This window comes from Protopterus annectens, chromosome 1.part1, assembly GCF_019279795.1.
Source record: "Protopterus annectens isolate FY-2018-M chromosome 1.part1, PAN1.0, whole genome shotgun sequence".
In the NCBI taxonomy this organism is placed as follows: domain Eukaryota; kingdom Metazoa; phylum Chordata; order Ceratodontiformes; family Protopteridae; genus Protopterus; species Protopterus annectens.
In genome coordinates, this window is record NC_056726.1 from 1,369,326,989 (window position 1) to 1,369,342,662 (window position 15,674).

Here is a 15,674-nt window from a genome sequence, read left to right on the forward strand (position 1 = left end):
GATGGAGCAGAGAAGGGTCTATGTCAGCTTATCAAAAGCTGATTACTTTGAAAGCTAGTTAATCGACCTCTCAACCAAAATAGCGAAGACACGGAACAGCAATTTTTTTCCCAGGGAAAGTAAATCGCTGGGCCGTTCATGGCAGTTTGCCATTTCGTCCACTGTGGTGCAATCTCAGAGTTGGTATATTTAAGTAGGGTGTGTGTGGGGGGCACAGCCACCTACATCGGGGAGTGTGTGTGTGTGGGGTAAAGCCCCCCATTGTATGTTGTTTTTTTTTATTTGCAGAACAGTGATTTTTTTTTCCCTGGGAAAAAAAAAATCACTGTTCCATGTCTTCGCTATTTTGGTTGTTCGGCCTTTGGTAGTCGATCAACTAGCATTTGATGTTATCAGCTTTGATAAGCTGATATAGACCCACGTAGAAAAGAAGATTAGTAAAGTAGAAGTTAAAAAAATAGAAGTTGAAGTTATGAAGTGCCTGCAAAGTGAAGGATTTAATGTAGAAGGTCTAAAGCAGCTTATATCACAGCATGATGGGGTGGGTCCCCAAAGTAAGTAGAAGCACGAAGATCAGGAGACATCTGAAGAAGAAATCTGGACATGGGAAAGAAAAAGAGATTTAATATGGTGTAATATTTATGCAAAGGAGAAAGAAAAACTAACCAATACAAAAAGAGTATCACCAAAGATATTTGAAGACAAATACAGGCAAAGGAATCCAGATATGTAAATCTTTACAATACAAAAAATAAGAAGCCAAAAAGGAAAAGTAGAAAAGGAGATTAGTAATGGAGAAGTTAAATAAATAGAAATTTAGATTATGGAGTACCTGCAAAGTGAAGGTTTCAGTGTAGAAAATCTAATGCAGAAAGCAACACAACAGAATAGAGCAATGGGTATCCAAATTAAGGGGAAACCAGTAGAACAGGAAGCAATTGGTCTGGTGCCATATGAAGATGTTTTGAAGCCTTCCACAGGAAATGAGTATAAACATTCACTTGAAGTTAGACAGCAAGGGAAGGAACAAGAAACTGTGGAAAGTCTGATGCAGTCAATGTTGAGGAGTGATAGGCCAGTGAGTTACCATATGATTGAGCAATGGATGGCACAGGATGAAACTGAAGAGAAGGTGCCAAATGGAGATGCTAGAACTTTCTATAGAATGCCCACAAGAAATGGAAAACAAGGGATGTGCCCTCAGTTTGGAAGAAAATGAGCTAAGAGAACAGTTGCTTGATTTAATAGATACAGATAGATAGATATATTAAGATAGATCAATGAAACAAATAGACTGCAGAAGGTCAATAAAACCCCAAAAGTCAAAAGTCTGATAAAACAAATGAAAACAGTAATTAGGACTGTCCATAGAGATCCATGCACATAACAGAATTAAACAGGATATATTGATGTGCAGCTAAATTAAAAACTGATAAAGTTCTACCACAAGAACACAGGGCAGTGAGGGAAAGGAAGGGGAGAAATCGAATACCATCATGCAAATATTGTATAGAGAAAAATATAAAACAATTAAGACAAGCAGTGTCATTGTTAGAAGACTATAGAAGAGGGAATAGATCAACAAAAATACTAAGAAAGATAGATGTGATAAAAGCAATGTACAATATTAGAACAAACTAAAATTTTCAGTACAGGTGGAAAAACTTAGAAGATACACAGATAAATATAACACAAAAGTGCAAAATAAACAATTTATTGATGACACAAAAACGTTTTATTGAGAACTGAGAAACAAGATAAAAGGAATTGAAAGACTGCCAAAAAAAAGAAAGCAATGCATTTTGGAGAAGTATCCATGAAGATCCTATGGAACATAATAAAGATGCTGAATGGATAAAAGAAATAAAAGAAAGAATAAGAAGTTTAAAGGTACAGGATATGAAATGGAATGAAGTAACAGCTAGAGAGATTGAAACAAAGTTAAGAAAATCCTCTAACTGAAAAACCCCAAGCCCAGATGCAGTATCTAACTTTTAGTTAAAAATATTAACATCTTTGCATGAAGATTTAGCCATGAGTAATAACTATTTATATGCAGACCCTGAACAGACACCAACCTGGCTAACAACAGGAAAAACAATGCTCCTACTTAAGAATGAACCTGCAAGCTACCCCAAAAATTATATACCAATAACTTGCCTTCTGACACCTTATAAACTATACATGGGAATTGATGCCTACAGAATTTATAGTCATTTAGAAGAAAACTCAATTATGCCAGTAGAACAAAAGGGCAATAAAAGAAAGTCATATGGAACAAAGGATCATTTGTTGTTAAATAAAGTCATAGTGAAGAACTGTAAAAAGGGGAAGAATCTAAGTATGGCATGGATTGACTACAAAAAAGCATTTGATAGTATCTCACATTTATGGATAAAAGAGTGCTTAAAATGTATAAGATACACCCTAAACTGATCAACTACATTACAGTGATCATGAAACAGTGTTAGACCACTTTGCAATTAAGTCATGATAAATGACAAATTATTATCCCAGTGATAAAAATTCAAAGGGAGATATTCCAGGGTGACTCCTTGTCACTGTGCTATTCAGCCCTGCCCTTAAACCATTAAGCAGTCTACTTAACAGCGTAGGCCGTTGCTATAATTTGGCTCCTAGAAAACTACAAAGTCTAAAGACTTCTCATCTTCTCTTTGTGAATGATTTAAAACTGTATAGCTCATAAGATGTGGAACTGAAAGCACAGCTGCAGGTTGTCAAAACTTTTTCAGATGATATTAGAATGTCATTTGGCCTTGATAAATGTGCAAAAGCAACATTTACAGCATGAAAACTGCAACACCAAGAAAACATAATTTTGGGGCAAAAATGTTATAGAAACAAACTTGAGCAAGAGGGAGTATATAAATATTTGGGAATTGATAAAGGATCAACAATAAAACATCAGCAAATGCAAATAAATCTCAGTAAGGAATACTTTAGAAGACTTAAATTAATCCTGAAAACAGCATTGACATCTAGGAACAAAATCCAAGCTATAGACCAATTTGCTCTTCCTGTCTTAACTTACAGTTTTGGAGTGACTGATTGGCCCCAAAACGTGTTGGATAGATAAGATATTAAAACAAGAAGGATGCTTCATGCTCACCAAATGATCTATAAAAATCAGTGCATACCAAGGTTATGTATTCCCCATTCTGAAGGAGAGATGGGCCTCCTTGAAATTGATTGCATGTATAGATCTGCAATCTTGGGACTCCACACATATCTGCTGACCTCACAAGATCCAAATGTAGTGAAAGTTTTGAAACATGAGGAGAATAAATCTAAGATGACTTCTCTGCTTAACCTAGCAGAAGCATATCGGTGTCAATCAGGAATGAAAATCAAACCAGAAGTAGATAAAAAACAGGCAGCGACTGAATGTGCTAAAAAACAAAAGAAAGAATGTAAGGTGAAGGATGAGATGAAAAGGCAAGAAATGTGGAAAACATAAATATACTTACAAGTATAGAAAAGATCTGGAAGAACCTCATGTTGATCAGGAGCAAATGCAGGAATGGTTAAGGAGAGGTGAATTCAAACCAAGAGATGAAAGGTTAATGTTGGCGGTCCAAGATAGTGAGCTACATACATGCTGGTTTACGAAGTCCATTGAACATGTGCGAAAAGCAGAGAAATGTAGGTTTTGTAAAACCAAATTGGAAACTGTTGCACACCTTGTTGCTGGTTGTAACATACTAATGGCAGAAGGGCTATATACTGAAAGGCATAATAATTTGGCAAGACTGTTGCACTGGTGATTGTGCAAACATTATGGTATTGACGTGGCTGAAAAACTCTGGAAACATGAGTCACAAACATCATAGAAAATAATGAAGTCTACATCACATAGGATCATCCATTACTAACAGTGCAAAAGATAGATGCTAGAAAACCGGATATAGTGGTCCTAGAAAAGAAGACTAAAATACAGTTGATCATTGAAATCACGATACCCAGTGACTACAGTGTCCTGTGTACATAGAGACACAAAGTGATAAAATATCAGGATTTGCAAGCAGAAATGAGAGCAATGTGGAAGAAAGATACCCAGATAGTTACAATGGTAGCAGGAGCAATGGGTCTTATAAAAAAAGTCTACAATCATATTTAGACATGGTACCAATACATGTAATTCCATACGACTGCAGAAGGAGTTATTGCTAGGCATGTTGTGTTTGCTCCGAAGAGCACTTTTGGCTGACATTAAAGAGTTTAACAATACTAATTTCATGAATTTTAATCATACTTTGACTTAGGAATGGGGTCCATTCCCTTCATGGTATTAGAAATCCAAAAGATTTGCAGAAATTAAAAAGGGAGAAAACATATCTGAATATACACTTCAGTACTATATATGACCAAGGTTGCCCTCCACACCACAGGTAGTGTGGGGAGGGGGTAAAGTAGCAGATGAATGATCAGCACACAAGTTACTGTATGTTGCAGAGTTCAAACATTTGATTGCATAGTTTAGAAGGTCTTCTTCTTAAGCCAGTTAACTTGATGCTCAGGAAAATAGAGGTAAGTATTTCAATTATTATTATTACCCAACAGATGCTTACATTACAAAACTTAAAACAGTGCTAAATATAATAAATGTAACATGCTGTAACAGACAAACTACAGCCGAAAAATGTTACAAATAGGAAGAAGTGATGAGATCTTTTAACTTGTACCTGCAGTAAACAAATTCAGGAATGGAATTTTAATATTAAGGGAAACATAGACTAGACTCACCCAGGGCTATCCTTGTGTATACAGACATTAAGGATTCAATTCAATATGATGTGAAGTAATTCCATTTGTTTTTTAAATAAGCATTCAGAAATAAGTACAACTGAAAAATACATGCACAAATAACCTACCATTAAGCAATGCTTTAAGAAACATTTGCTAGACATTTTTCCCATGTAAAATTATACCACCATTTCATATATTGTACCTGCTTTTTACAGGCTAAATAAGCATTGTTAATGAAGAATATACTAAAGTAGCACCATATTAAAAGTGACTTTACTGTAATTTAAATGCCTTTGTGCTGTAACTCAGAGCAGATCTGAGTGTTGCCATTGAGATTCTTGACATAGCTATAGAATGCTTTGCGGTTGTCCTTGGAATTAGTGGCAATTTTGTTTTCGTAGCTAGCTTTGGAGGATCTTATAAGGGATCTCAGCTTCTTGCTGAGGCTGATCAGGAAGCTCCTCCACTCATGTGATTTTACTCACTTTTGCAACAGTTTCTTCCTTCTGTTGTACAGTTTGTTTATGGCAGGGGACCACCAGATTGGCTTCTTTTTTTTGGAGGATAGCATCTTGGTTCTGTTTGGGATAACACGATCCATGCACTTGTGTAAGTGCTTATTGAGTGCATTTGTGTAGGATTCAGCAATTGTAACTGTATTGTCCATCTGCACGGGTGTCATGAAGTTCACCACTTCTGTCTTAACAAGCATGAAGTTGGCTTTGGAGAAAAGTTTTACCATGGTTCCCTTAATGTGGGGTGGGGGCCAGATGTGGATATCAAGGATGATTAGCTTATGGTCGGATTGGACCAACGAGGATTTGACTTCAGGTGTGGAACACCGGTCACTCATGTTGGTAATGACTAGGTCTAGGATATTGCTGACCCTGGTGGGGGTGTGGATAAGTTGATCCAGGGCATTGGAATTTATGAATTCTAGAAAGCGTTGAGCTAAGGAGTTGGTACATGAGTAGTTTTCCAAGTTAATGGTGGGGTAGTTGAAGTAGCCCATTATTCGGGTGTTTGGTTCAACCCTAATATTTTCCAGTACATCAAGAAAAGAGGAGTGAGAATCCTGGGGCATGGTGAGGGGATCTGTAGCAAGCTACAATTTGGATTGCAGTTTTGCCCAGAGTTAGTTGCACTTGAATAACCTTGGATGCATTATGCTGAGCAACTAGCCTGGAGGTGTGGATATCCTTAATGAATATGGGCACACCTCCGCCTTTGGTGTTTCGGTCCAGGTTACATGGCCAAAAAGTGTGGTATGAGTTATAGCCTGGTAGTGCAGGGGTGCCCTCTTGAACCTTGAACCAAGTCTCAGTCACTGCACAGATATTGATATTCTCCATTTTAAGGAGTGCCTCGAGTGTGTGCATTTTGAGATTTAGACTTCTAGCATTGAGTAGCATTACCCTCAGTTTTTGCTTGCCTGTTCCTGTTATGGTGGTGAATTTGCTATTTGAACCTTGCCTAAAAAAGGCACTATAGGGGCAGCAAGAGCCTTAGCCAGTATCCAGAAGCCATCTGTGGCAAAGCATCATGGTCTGTTGACCACGTCATCCCAAGCAGACAGATACTGGATCCCCTCAGAATGACACCAGAAGCTTAGCCAATTGTTGAAGTCAATCATTTTGTCTGCAGTATCATTCTGGGTGATGGCAGAATGCTACTCAGGGCAAGGGTCATACCTGCCTGGGATACAAGATCGGAGAGGTCTTCCATGGTTTTTTTGCATGTAGCCCAGGAAGGTATGTCTCAGGTCATTCACAACAACATGGACAATGACAGTCATATTTCTACTTGTTGTGGAGTGACCTGAGTGCATGGGTTATGTGGCGGATCCTGGCACCGACAGGCAGCTGACAGTAACCTTCTCCTTGTTTAGCCTGGTGAGTTGGACATCAGTGTGCCTGACTATAGAGTCACTTATGACTAGTGTGTTGGGTATGTTGTTTTGCCTTATTGGCTGTGGTTGAGTGGCACATTGAGTCTGCTGGCTATGTGTCATTTGGGTTGTGTTGGGAGATGGAGATTGCTTGCATTTCTGCTTTGCAGGTCTCTGTTGCTTAGACAGATTATTATTGAGAGCCTCCGTGAATGTTTTTGTGTTACTATGTGTGTATTTTGGTGGTGTAGATTTAGTGAGACTATGTGATGAGTGTGGTATGGTGCAAATGTTTACCTTCTCCTCATGACTGTCAAGTTCAGTCTTGGTTGGAGAGAGCTTTACCTCCAGTTTGGCTAGATAAGTGCATCTCTTACAAGTTGTAGTGTTGGGTGGTAGGAGGAGAGGGTTGTCTGTGTACATGAGGCAATTTCTACATTGCCTCAAGATGCCCAGATTCATCAGATAGATAGGAGAGAACACTGGGGGCTGACCCTTGGACATACCTGAATAAAAAAAATATTTTCCTCTAGGTAAGTGAGGAAAGTGAGTACAAGAGCTGTTTTTCTCTAAGCAAGTGAGAAAAGTAAGTGCAAAAACTTTTTCCTCTAGGTAATGAGGAAGATTGAGTGCTATAGTAATTAGTAGCTTATTTAGTGCTTACAAGTTCTGAACAAGTGCTGAGCATGAATAAGCAAATTTAAGTGCTAAAACTAAGAATCTGTATCTGCACTAGATGAGTTACAGGACAGAAACAAGTGCAAATGCAGGCTTTCAAATCAGAAAGTTGACAGAGATGGAAGAAATTGCCCAAATGGCCAATAACTACAATTTCTGGGCCAGAACCATACCTTATGTGGTAGACAGGTCACCTAGTGCTTACCACTCCCAATGATAAGCTAAAAGGCTTCCCTCAAACACAGAAAGGTTTGGGGGGCTCAGAAGCTTACATACAGTCCTGGATACAGCAAATCTGTATCTGGAACACTAGTTACAGGAAAGGTAGGAAACAGGCTTACAGTTTTTTTTTTTTATCGAAAAGTAGCAAAAACAGTAGTAAAAACAATTCACATGCAGTGCAAACTAGCACACTTGAGTATGTAGCAATATTAGACCAAACACAGTTTAAAAATGCAATTACATTAAAAAGGACTAAAAGAAAGTGCAGAAAGAGTTTATTAGGTAGAATGTGGTAAAGAGATGGGACTGGGGGAGTGTCCCAGATCAAATCTGCAGTGGGGCAGGCAACTTCAAAAGCCACCAAATTTAAACTACAAACCAAAAATAGGGTGGGTGGGACAAAACAGTTTCAACAGAGATCTAAGCAACAACTAACAGAACAAACTGTAAAACCAAAAAAAAAAATATTCAGCTCTGTATATTTGCAGATCAGTCTCTCAGAACAGTGAGACAACAGTTTCAACAGAGATCTAAGCAACAACTAACAAACTCTATAACCAACAAATATATACTCAGCTGTGTATATTTGCAGATAGTCTGGAAGGCAGTCTCTCAGAACACAGATTCCAGAAATTAAATGCAGGCTGTTACTAACAGGTCAAATCACGGCAGAAAATGGGGGGAGGGGGTAGTTTAAACAGAGATCTAAGCAACAACTAACAGTTGTTGTGTCTTTCAGCTTTTCCCAGTTAGGGGTCGCCACAGCGGAACTCCGGTCTGCTAATGATTGGCAGTAGATTTTTACGTGCCGAGTTGCCGGCCCTGATGCACAACCTTCAATGAAGGTACGCCCATTCACGCATGTCTCCACACAGAAGACGGTCTAGCTGAGAATCGAACAGGACAACATCTTACTGTGAGGCGACAACGCTACTGCAGCACCACCACCGCAGTCAGCAACAACTAACAGTGCAAACTCTAAAACTAAAAAATATACTCAGCTCCGTATATTTACAGATCAGTTTCTCAGAACAGTGAGACAACAGTTTCAACAGAGATCTAAGCAACAACTAACAAACTCTATAACCAAAAAAATATACTCAGCTCTGTATTTTTGCAGATAGTCTGCAAGGCAGACTCTCAGAACACAGATTCCAGCAATTAAATGCCAGCAAATGCCAGCAAGATGAATTACTTTTCTAAAGTTAAGCCCTCAGGCCAATCAGATAAAAAGACAAAAAGCTATTGACCAGTAGTTCCCACCAAAATAAAATGGAGACAGAGATCAGAACAGAAGTAAGGATTCCTGCAATATCAAGAATCCTTGGAAATAAGTTGACTAACCCTGATAAATGTTCACAACACACAAAAACATTGCAAAACTCAGAAATATTTTGGCAAACTCAGAACAGTTTCTGCAGAATACTGTGAAAACAACAACCTAAGAGCAATACAATAACAAGCAGATGGAGTTTCTTTAACAAGTGCAAGCAGAAAAACAGTAATAAATTCAACAAAATAAATAAATGCAGCACAGAATTATTAAAAATATCACTGAAACAGTTAGAGCAAGTGCAAAATATATACTTATATCAGCTTTGTATTTCCAGATGGTTTTAGAAGCAATCCAAATCTGGCAGCCACAGGCACAGGGAAGCTCTGCCTTGCACATAAGGTAATCTCTGACTCTGCTTTATTGGAAATACTGTATATCTGCAAGTCAAATGGTGCACAGATTACTTGCTCTAAAGACCTTAAACTGGTATGTGACATTAATAGAACCTCCTGAAGGTCCAGATTTGTCTCTCAGTGGTTACCACACCTTTGAACAGACTCCCACTCCATGTCAAACAGAGCACCTCATTGGTCCTCTTCAAATGCAATTTGGATGTTTGGATGGGTAACCATAAATTCACCTCAGAGGTTCCACCTGTGTCCCTCTTGGACAGGGGCAATAGGTGCTGATTGTGGACATAAGGGTAGAACTTGGCTAGGCTTGTAAGGGCCCTAGGGCCATTAGTCTAGTAAATTTCTATCACCCTATGATCCTATGAACTAGTGAGCTGTAAGACTTGGTAGAGGATATGATGGATCAGGTAGTGGAGATGCAACTTAGGTCCATGAGAGATATTCCTCAGTAAATACAAGACACTGTTTTGGCTGGTTTTGATGAGTGAGTCACCACAATCCTCAAACCTCTCAACATCAGGGTCTCCTAATGCAGAACTATCAAACAGTGGAAAAATTTGAGGTCCTGAGGATTGGGATGTGACTAATGACACCTCCTCATCAGCTTACTCCTTCCTTAATCCTCTTTCCTACAACCTGTAATCTACTTCCTTTCCAAATACATATATATATATATATATATATATATATATATATATATATATATATATATATATATTTATTTTATTTTTTATTTTACATTTGTTAACCGAAAGTGTCTGACTAAGCCGAAAATGCTCCTTTTCAGCAGATGCCCGGGGAGAAAGCTCCACAAAGAAAAATTACAGACACATTTAGTTATTTAGACATGATCAGTATACACACAAATTACAATCAACATGTTTTTACAGTGGTATGCAGCACATCAACAGTTACAGTGGAGAGAACAAACAAAAAAATATTAATTTTAAAAATAAAGGTAATTAATAGATTTGTGGTGTACAGCTGAAATTTGGAACATAGGTAGAATACATACATAGTACACAGGTAGAGTATATACATTGTAGATTAGCCAGTGTTTGTGAATAAGACTGAAAAGTATTATCAAGTGCTCTAGATTTAGTATGTATACCTAATCCGCTTTCACTAGCCTGGGGAGCAATCATGGCACTGCCAACTTTGCTTGAGATGTTTATATATGATATATATATATATATATATATATATATATATATATATATATATATATATGATAAATAAAGGAGTCTATCTCCTACCAAAAATATAGAAGTCTATCTCCTACCAAAAATATAGAACCTCTCCTCTCCAACTCCTCCAGCAAAACCCTTTCAATGTGTTCTTTCTGTGTATCCATTTTTATTGTGTCTCACATATTTCAAGCTTTCCTGTCTTCCCTTTTCCTATCTTTCAATGACAAAATCAGGGTGTCCACAGAAGGAAACCCCAAAAGAAAAAGTACTAAAGTCTTTATATAATTTTAAAACGTGTTATAAATAGCTGCACTGTGTGCCTCCTTCATTAAACTCTGCCAGTACATATAATGGGATTGATCATAGTCTTTCTTATCCAAAATATCTGAAATATTATAAATCCATCTGAGCATTTACATTTGAATGTATAACTTCACAAGTACCTAAAGCATAATTTCACCAACATTAAGCATTTCATGTAAGTGGGCAATTCTTTGCAAAAGCATTTGTGGTGCTATAGTCATCACAAATTATCTGCAATTACTTTATTTACATATAGGTATAGCTGTGCTATTAAGAAATAACTGCTATGAAAGTGTGAACCTTGGCACTATAAATACCACTCTGTAACTGAATCACTTCCACCTGGATAAAGCCATGCATCCAATTTATCTTGACAGTCATATGCCTTTTAATCTAATACATTTTCAGTATTACAGCCGATAATATATAAATTAAAGCATCCAAAATGTAAAAATATTTTTTAACTCAGAACATACCAAAACATGCTTATCTGATGCATTATATATTTGTTAGTTATTATAGCATAACAATGGTGATAAAATCTTTCATTTAATTTTCACTTGATTCTCTCGACATAAGAAAAGCAAGACAATAGCACAGTATAATATACATCACACCTCTTGCCATACACTTAAAATGTCCAGGTGAGTAATATTTTTTACTGTTGATAACATACTCATCAACATTCATTATAAATATATTTCAATTGCTGGTTGAACTCAAAAGAGGTTTAACAGTCTTACCAGATAACATTTGTTTATTAAACATTTCCTTAAAATTCATATATCTACTATTCACAAAACATGGTTTGCTAAATACTTTATTAAAAATGAATTCATTAGATGAAAATATCCTCAAATGAAGATTATTTTTTTTTACAGCTGCAGTATCAACTGTAAAAGGTAATACCATAGGAACATCTCGAAAAGATGAAACAGAAACATCAGCTATAACATTACTTTCATTTGGTGCTAAAAATACTGGTCTTTGTTTATTATTTCAATGTTTTTTAAGATCCTGTAGTTCTTCAATTTTATTCTTAGATTTTGGATGCTTTAAATTTAGATAACAGAAGAAGTGATGCTGAAAATATGTTAGATTCAAATAAGTTTGACTGGCAGATTAAAATTATTGTGTGTACTTATCTGGTTTTGAATGAGTCAGTTAATTTTGCATGTAAGCTTAAACAGAAGAGAGTAATTCATCAACTGATGTTATTAATCAGTCTAGTCACTAGTTTGGTTTCACCAGCCGGGATACAGAAAGGGTCACCATGAGTGGTAAGCCTTAGCATGAATAGCTAGCAACTACGATAAATCATTTTGATTCCATGACCACCCTATAGCACTGATTTTCCACAAGCAGAACCATCAGTGTGGAGGATGGTCCTGCTGTCTATAGAAAATAGCAATGAAGTAGTCCAGGGAGCAGCTAATGATAATTAGCTATGTGATCTTTCCTATAAATGCCTGCAACAATTGATTTATGCTCCCCAGGGATTCAAGGAAACACTCTGCTGCATAAATTACCCTAGCTGGCTGATAAATTTAATTCAGTCAAAAAGGTTATGACCACCCATTGATTTCTATGGATGATATTATGGTACTGGTAAGTGCAGAAAAGTTCAATGGAGACATAGGGGTGGAATAGTGTAAGTGCAAGCCTGTGTGTGTGTGTGTGTGTGTGTGTGTGTGTGTGTGTGTGTGTGTGTGTTTGTGCTTGAATGCCTGAAAGTATGTGTATGAGTGCACAGAGTTTGCCTTGTAGAATAGTGTCGAATGTTATAGCTCTAAGAAGAATTTCAAGGTCGGCATGTGTATATAAATAACCAGCACATGCTAGCTTCAGTGCCATTTTGTGAGTGCAGCTAGAGAGTGAGCATGTATGAGTGTAATAGCTAGTTTGTTTATATGTTTATCTAAGTTAAAAGTTATCAAGCCTCAATCTTGATGTGTTTGTACATAATAAAGCTGCTTGAACAGAACCCACAAAGACTCATCTATTTTATCCTGACTAGACAAGCAACATGGTGTTAGAACCAAGATTCCAGAGACTGCTTTTCAGAGCTATGAGGTGCAGAGTTAACAGTGAAGGTAAACTAACAGAAATGAGCATGAAAAAGGGTCAGAAATGAATGAAGGTAATGAAAACTTTCCTGATTTTTTTATTTTATAAAAAAGATGCAACAGAACATTACAAGGGCACAAACTGCATTATTAAACAAGCGAGAGGCACAAAAGGTTTATTAATCAAATAAAAATGCATAAAATTAAAATATTTGATAAAATGGTTATCAGAAAAGCACATAATGTGTTTGGAATTACCTCGGAATTGCAAAACGAGCATGTTTAAAGCACAACGGGCATGTTTAGAGTAAAACGAGCACAAGAAAAATATAACAGTCATGAAAATAGATTAAATGAGCACAACAAATGTAATAAAGGGCAAAAAGGGCACATGAAACATAAATAAAGCAAGGCGACTGCATGTTTTTTGGCAAAGTGCTGTGTTTTGGCATGACTACTATTTTTCATTGTACTCAGAGCATAACTAGAGTTATTTGAAGTATCTCAAAATGTATAAAAGTGCTTACAGTGTGTGCTTACCACTGTACATTTATTCTGAAGCATTTATTTGTGTGCAAAGTGCAGCTAATTTCATAAAGTGCAGTCAAAATACATGCATTTTGAAAAGTTTCTTGTGCTGGGTTTGCCTGTTTGCAAAGTATCACCATCACATAGTGTTTCTTGCACTGTAAAGAGTTATTTAGCAAAGTACAGCCATTTTGGAGAAGTTTCAGTGTGCTGTGTACTGTTATTAGCAAAATGCATTTATTTTGAAATGTTTCTTACTCTGAAGTTCTTCTGCCCAATTTATTCACACAGTGCAGTTATTTTGAAATGTTTCTTACACTGATAAGAGGTGATTTCTTAGAGACTTATTTCACAGAGTTCAGGTATTCACATGCTTACTGTGCTATTGGGCATAGTTACAAATACTGGCATAAATTTCTGGCATGTGTATATGTATGTATGTTCATGCATACCTGCAAAAGCCTTCTAGCTGGGTCAGATGCCATTGAAAGAGAGTATTCATTTGTGTATGCACCAGCAATATATGAGAGAGATGGTGAAAACCATCATATTGTTGTGCAGGCTGAATCAAGGGAAGACCCCAACTTAAGAGCAAGTTCAGGGAAATGTATAACTCCCAGACAAATATTACATTAGAGAGGCATTTGTTTTACACAAAAGATCACAAACCAGGGGAAACATTTGCAGTTTATATATCTGACCTGAGAAACAGAGCTAAAATGTGTCAGTTTGGTGACTTAAAAGGTGAGTTGATAAAGGACAGGCTTGTGTGTGGTATTAATAGTGCTGCAGTGAGAACGATTTTGCTTTGTGACAGTGATTTAATGCTGAGCAAAGCTATTGAGATTTGCCAAATCCATGAAGTTACAGAAAGGCACACAAGTATGCTTGCAAGTGGTAAGCGCATAGTTTCAGCAGGCTCCAGAGCAAATGTAGACAGGATCCAACAGATGGCTTGCAAAAGCAGGCCTAAGCACGTAGCAGCTGCCACTCCTGCAGGCTTAACAGGGAAACCCCATAGTTTTCCAGCAATTTCTAAGAAAAAGATATGCTCAGTGCAGTACAAGGGTGAGTCAGCCACACCCATATCCAGATTTATTGTTAACTGTTTCAATTGTGGTGCCAATCATGAGTCTAAAAGAGAAAAATGTTTAGCACTTAGTCAGCAATGCCACAGGTGTAAAAAAGTGAACCATTTTTAAAAGTTTTGCAAATCAAGTAAACCTCACACAGTTATGAAGAAGGGTCACTAGAAAAAGCAAGTTGATCACATAGAGAGCTACAATTCTACTTTCTACTTAGATGGTGTATCAGTAATTGGTGAAAAGGTTAATGCAGTAAATTTGTTGGCAAAGAATGAAGTACTTCGTACTGTCCAGATCAATGGTAAATCCACTCAATGGTAAATCCACCGAGCTCAAAGTGTAATGTTATGTCAGCAGACACATTTGCTAAGGTGAGAACTGATGAACAACTCAGTGTGGCTAGTTGTGTGAAGCTTGTTGCTTATAGAAGTGAAGAAACTCAAATTAAAGGCTCAGTAGTGCTTTCATGTTATTTGGCTAGGAACTGTTACAGCTTGTTATTCTTTGTGGTCCAAAGACCTGTGCAGTCATTGTTGGGTCTTAAAGACAGTTTGAGAATTAATTTTCTTTCTTTTACCAAAAAAGTTCATCATATAAGCACATGTTCTAGTTCCAATTTTACTAAAGCTATTTCCTCAGATATGCTGGTGTTTTCAATAACAAGTTGGGCAAACTTCCGGTTGTGTATTCCATTAAGTTAGACCCAGAGGTCAGTCCAGTAGTCAGACCAGCAAGAAAAGTTCCAATAGCTATGCAGGATAAAGTAAAAGCTCAGTTGGATAAAATGTTGTAGCAAGGTGTAATTTGTCCAGTTACAGTACCATCTGAGTGGGTGTCGTCCATGGTAGCAGCCCACAAAAAAGGCTCAGACGAAATCAGAATATGTATTGATCCAAGAGATTTGAACAAAGCATTAAAGGGACTGCATAATCCAATGTGTATAGTCAAGGAAGTCATAACCCTAATACCAAATGCCACTGTTTTTTCTGTCTTGGATGCAAAAAGTTCATTTTGGTAAGTGATGCTTGATCACAAATCCTCATTACTGAATACTTTCAGTACCCCATTTGGCAGATATAGATTCCTCAGGATGCCATTTGGAATAAATTCTGCAAGTGAAGTCATCCAGCATGCAATGGAGCAAATTCTTTAGGTTATCCTTGTGCCATAATAGTAGATGAGTTATTAGTTGGAGGCAGTGGTGAAGCCGAGCAGGACAGAGACCTTAAGAAAGTTCTAGACAGAGCACATGAAGTGA